At 35.1% G+C, this 6245-nt stretch overlaps 1 non-coding gene across 1 annotated transcript; it reads right to left on the reverse strand.

Annotated features, from left to right (window-relative positions):
- Positions 1-5734: 5734 nt before the first annotated feature.
- LOC148545900 (small nucleolar RNA R71) lies at positions 5735-5842 on the reverse strand. Its single transcript, XR_015900262.1, has one exon. It is a non-coding gene; the product is annotated as a small nucleolar RNA R71 (small nucleolar RNA).
- Positions 5843-6245: the final 403 nt, after the last annotated feature.

Here is a 6245-nt window from a genome sequence, read left to right on the forward strand (position 1 = left end):
GCTCATTGAGCCACCAATTCAAAAGGCTCAGGATGAAGACAAAACTCCAATAATCACACAGCAACCAAGTCTTGAATCCAAAGGAGTGAAGGCAACTAACAAGAGCACCAACCCTGTCCCTGATCCAGCAAGCAAGATCAATCAAGCCATTTGCAAAAGGAAGCTTGCTGAGGAAAGGCCAAGACAAGGGACAGTAGCTGAATCTTCTCCCCCCTTAAGGTCATTCCTCTTAACAAACTGGAAGAAGAGGAAGAAAGTGAAGAACAACATGTCAAGCTAATGACACTAAAAGAGCACTTGTTGGGAGGTAACCCAACCGTAGGTAACATTTCTTTTCTACTTTGTTTTCTTTCTGTGCTTTGTTTAAATTCAATAAATTGGCATATAGTTACATTCTAAGTTTGGTGTTGCCCTGCAACAAACTGTTTTCCATCTTTTTGGATGATTGCATCAAATCAAAAATGAAAGTGACACACCAAGATTCTAAGTTTGGTGTGCCACTTATTTTCTATGCAATTCATTCAAGCAACACTACTTGTCTGCATAATCATAATGCCTCTGCAGTTTTATTTTTCTCTTTTAATTTGACACTTTTTCATTCTACTTTCTTTAGTCATTTTTCTGTTTTTAAATGCTTTCATTTTAGTTTGCTTATTTACTGTGTTTGTTAATACATTACCAAGAGAGCTTTATTCATGACAGATTCTTGGCTTGGTGATTGTACTTAACAAATAACAGTTTCACTTGCTTAGTTTTAATTCAAATAAATTGACATATGATTGCATTTTAAGTTTGGTGTTGCTATGCAACAAAATTTGGTTCCAATTCTTACAAGATACTTGCATTAATTCCAAGTGAAAGTGTCACACTAAGTTTGGTGTGCCACTTATCTTTTATGCAATGTATTGTGCACACCTTCTTAACTATGCAATCAAAATGTCTCTGTCTCTTGTGCCTTGATTGTTATCTTTAATTTTGCTTACTTAAAACACATGTGCTACTAACATTTCATTGTATAAGACATTCATGATCCATCTTAGCTCCATAGCCATTGTTCTAATTGTTGCTTGAGGATGAGCAAGCATTCTGAGTTTGGCAAGGGAAAGGAAAGAATAAGAGGAAAATGACAACAATAGAGAAGATGGACTACAAGGTTGTAAAGTTCCTTTTCCTCTCCTTTGTTTCCAGCACTTTATTTTGCATGATTGTCTTTATATTCTCTGTATGCATGTATGGTATGAATAAGCATAGCTTGAATATTGATTTGTAACATGTTGCCATGCCATTATGACTACCAACTTGAGTTTTGTAAAGCTTAAAGCAGTAAAGTATCATGATCATAAACAAACAAGGCATTAAAGAAGAGTTTAGCATGTGCATACAAGTATTGGAAAGTTAGTATGATTAATCGTTGCTCAATTGCATTGGGTTTTATTTAACTAAAGTTTTCATCTAGGACATTTTGTGAAATCTTTTGAAATCATAAAAACCTTGAAGGAAGTAAATGCAAATAAAGCAAGAAAAGAAAAAGGGAAAGAATGAGAAAGCTGAAGGCTTTGAGTACCAACGGCAATTTATTTGTTAAGTACTTGTGGTGTTTATGTATCAAGCCAAATGCTTGAAAACAAAACACTTAGAACTCAAGGCTAGGTGATGAGCGGATAATTTATACGCTTTTTGGCATTGTTTTTAGTATGTTTTTAGTAGGATCTAGTTACTTTTAGGGATGTTTTTATTAGTTTTTATGTTGAATTCACATTTCTGGACTTTACTATGAGTTTGTGTGTTTTTCTATGATTTCAGGTATTTTCTGGCTGAAATTAAGGGACTTGAGCAAAAATCAGATTCAGAGGTTGAAGAAGGACTGCTGATGCTGTTGGATTCTGACCTCCCTGCACTCAAAGTGGATTTTCTGGAGCTACAGAATTCCAAATGGCGCGCTTCCAATTTCGTTGGAAAGTAGACATCCAGGGCTTTCCAGAAATATATAATAGTCCATACTTTGGCCGAGTTTAGATGACTAAAAAGGGTGTTGCACGCCAGTTCTATGCTGCAGTCTGGAGTTAAATGCCAGAACACGTCACGAACCAGAGTTGAACGCCAGAAACATGTTACAACCTGGCGTTCAACTCCAGAAGAAGCCTCTGCACGTGTAACATTCAAACTCAGCCCAAGCACACACCAAGTGGGCCCCAGAAGTGGATTTATGCATCAATTACTTACTTCTGTAAACCCTAGTAGCTAGTTTAGTATAAATAGGACTTTTTACTATTGTATTAGACATCCTGGATTGTATTTTTGACCTTGTGATCACGTTTTGGGGGCTGGCCTCTCGGCCATGCCTGAACCTTTCACTTATGTGTTTTCAACGGTAGAGTTTCTACACTCCATAGATTAAGGTGTGGAGCTCTGCTGTTCCTCATGAATTAATGCAAAGTACTACTGTTTTCTATTCAATTCAACTTATTCCGCTTCTAAGATATCCATTCGCACCCAAGAACATGATGAATGTGATGATTATGTGACGCTCATCATCATTCTCACTTATGAACGCGTGCCTGACAAACACTTCCATTCTACATGCAACCAAGCTAGAATGAGTATCTCTTAGATATCTAATACAGGGGACTGAGTCCGAGTTATCAATATCTTCGTGGTAGAAGTTAGAACCCATGGATGGCCATTCCTGAGATCCGGAAAGTCTAAACCTTGTCTGTGGTATTCCGAGTAGGATCTGGGAACGGATGGCTGTGACGAACTTCAACCTCGCGAGTGCTGGGCGTAGTGACAGACGCAAAAGGATAGTAAATCCTATTCCAGTATGATCGAGAACCTCCAGATGATTAGCCATGCCGTGACAGAGCATTTGGACCATTTTCACAGAGAGGATGGGATGTAGCCATTGACAATGGTGATGCCCTTACAGAAAGCTTGCCATGGAAAGGAGTAGGACTGATTGGATGAAGACAGCAGGAAAGCAGAAGTTCAGAAGAACGAAGGCATCTTTATACGCTTATCTGAAATTCTCACCAATGAATTACATAAGTATTTCTATCTTTATTTTCTATTTATTTATTATTTTCGAAAACTCCATAACTATTTGATATCCGCCTGATTGAGATTTACAAGGTGACCATAGCTTGCTTCATACCAACAATCTCCGTAGGATCGACCCTTACTCACATAAGGTTTTATTACTTGGACGACCCAGTGCACTTGCTGGTTAGTTGTGCGAAGTTGTGAAGTTATGTTTGGACCATGGTATTGTGCACCAGTTATTGGCGCCATTGCCAGGGAGAGAACGAACAACAAATTTTACAACCTCAGAGTAACAATTTTGTGCACCAAGTTTTTGGCACCGTTGCCGGGGATTGTTCGAGTTTGGACAACTGACGGTTTATCTTGTTGCTCAGATTAGGTAATTTTCTTTTTGTTTTATTTTCAAAAATTTTTCAAAAATCTTTCAAAAATTTCTCATCTGTTTTCGAAAATTATTCTAAATTTTTAAGAATAAATTCTAGTGTTTCATGAAGCATGTTGAAGCCTGGCTGGCTGTAATGCTAGGTCTAATTCTTTTGGATAGGGGCTTCCAACCATCAGCATAGAGGCAAGTTAATTTGAATATCAGCTGTTGCATGCTTGATTTATATCCTAAAGCTGGCTGGCTATTAAGCCATGCCCAACCCTTGGATTGGAGCTTTAGGCCAATATTGAAAGATTCTTGGAATTCTTCTTAAAAATTTTGGAATCCTTATTTTTCTTTTTCACATTAATTTTCGAAAAATCCAAAAAAAAATTATAAAATCATAAAAATAAAAAATATTTTGTGTTTCTTGTTTGAGTCTTGAGTCAATTTCAAGTTTGGTGTCAATTGCATTTTTTCTAAAAATTCTTTGCATTTTTCGAAAATTCATGCACTCATAGTGTTCTTCATGATCTTCAAGTTGTTCTTGGCCAGTTTTCTTGTTTGATCTTCATATTTTCTTGTTTTGTGTCTTTTCTTGTTTTTCATATGCATTCTTGCATTCATAGTGTCTATACATGAAAAATTTCTAAGTTTGGTGTCTTGCATGTTTTCTTTGCATCAAAAATTTTTCATAAATATGTTCTTGATGTTCATCATGATCTTCAAAGTGTTCTTGGTGTTCATCTTGACATTCATAGTGTTCTTGCATGCATCATGTGTTTTGATTCATAATTTTCATGTTGTGAGTCATTTTTTATGTTTTTCTCTCTCATCATTAAAAATTCAAAAATCAAAAAAATACCTTTCCCTTTTTCACTCATAAATTTCAAAAATTTAGATTGACTTTTTCAAAAATTTTTAAAATCTAGTTGTTCTTATGAGTCAAATCAAATTTTCAATTTAAAAATCTTATCTTTTTCAAAATCTTTTTCAAAAATCAAATCTTTTTCATTTTTCTTATTTATTTTCGAAAATTTTAAAAATATTTTTCAAAAATCTTTTCTTAATTTTATCTTATAATTTTCGAAAATATTCTCATTAATTAATGTTTTGATTCAAAAATTTCAAGTTTGTTACTTGCTTGTCAAGAAAGATTCAAACTTTAAGTTCTAGAATCATATCTTGTGATTTCTTGTGAGTCAAGTCATTAATTATGATTTTAAAAATCAAATCTTTTTTAAAACTAATTCTAATCATATCTTTCTATCATATCTTTTTTAAAAATCTTATCTTTTTCAAAAATTTGATTTTCAAATATCTTTTCTAACTTCTTATCTTCTTATCTTATCAAAATTGATTTTCAAATCTTTTCTCAACTAACTAATTGATTTTTTGTTTGTTTCTTATCTTTTTCAAAACTACCTAACTAACTCTCTCTCTCTCTAATTTTCGAAAATCTCTTCCCTCTTTTTTTCAAAAATTCTTTTTAATTAACTGATTGTTTCAAATTTTAATTTTAATCTATTTCTCATTTAATTTTCGAAAATCACTAACCATTTTTCAAAAATAATTTTCGAAAATCCTCTTTCTCTCTCATCTCCTTCTACTTATTTATTCATCTACTAATACTTCATCTCACCCAAATTCGAACCCCCTCTTCCATCTGTGTTCGAATTTTCCCTTCTTCCCTTCTTCACATTACATTCCTTTCTTTTTCTACTCACACAGGGGAACCTCTATACTTGGGCAAAAAGGATCCCTATTATTATTATTTTTCTGTTCCCTCTTTTTCATATGAGCAGGAGCAAGGACAAGAATATTCTTGTTGAAGCAGATCCAGAACCTGAAAGGACTCTGAAGAGGAAACTAAGAGAAGCTAAATTACAATAATCCAGCAAGCACCTTTCAGAAATTTTCGAACAGGAAGAGGAGATGGCAGCCGAAAATAATACTAATGCAAGGAAGATACTTGGTGACTTTACTGCACCAAAGTCCAATTTACATGGAAGAAGCATCTCCATCCCTACCATTGGAGCAAACAATTTTGAGCTTAAGCCTCAACTAGTTTCTCTGATGCAACAAAACTGCAAGTTTCATGGACTTCCATCTGAAGATCCTTTTCAGTTCTTAACTGAATTCTTGCAGATATGTGATACTGTTAAGACTAATGGAGTAGATCCTGAAGTCTACAGGCTCATGCTTTTCCCATTTGTTGTAAGAGACAGAGCTAGAATCTGGTTGGACTCTCAACCTAAGGATAGCCTGAACTCTTGGGATAAGCTAGAAACGACTTTCTTAGCCAAGTTCTTTCCTCCTCAAAAGCTTAGTAAGCTTAGAGTGGATGTTCAAACCTTTAAACAGAAAGAAGGTGAATCCCTCTATGAAGCTTGGGAGAGATACAAGCAGCTGACCAAAAAGTGTCCTTCTGACAAGCTTTCAGAATGGACCATCCAGGATATATTCTATGATGGTCTGTCTGAATTAGCTAAGATGTCATTGGATACCTCTACAGGTGGATCCATTCACCTAAAAAAATTCCTGCAGAAGCTCAGGAACTCATTGACATGGTTGCTAACAACCAATTTATGTACACTTCTGAGAGGAATCCTGTAAGTAATGGGACACCTCAAAAGAAGAGAGTTCTTGAAATTGATACTCTGAATGCCATATTGGCTCAGAACAAAATATTGACTCAGCAAGTCAATATGATTTCTCAGAGTCTGAATGGAATGCAAGCTGCATCCAACAGTACTCAAGAGGCATCTTCTGAAGAAGAAGCTTATGATCCTGAAAACCCTGCAATAGCAGAGGTGAATTACATGGGTGAACCATATGGAAA

Source organism: Arachis ipaensis, chromosome B9 (assembly GCF_059453495.1).
Source record: "Arachis ipaensis isolate K30076 ecotype BB chromosome B9, ASM5945349v1, whole genome shotgun sequence".
In the NCBI taxonomy this organism is placed as follows: Eukaryota; Viridiplantae; Streptophyta; class Magnoliopsida; order Fabales; family Fabaceae; genus Arachis; species Arachis ipaensis.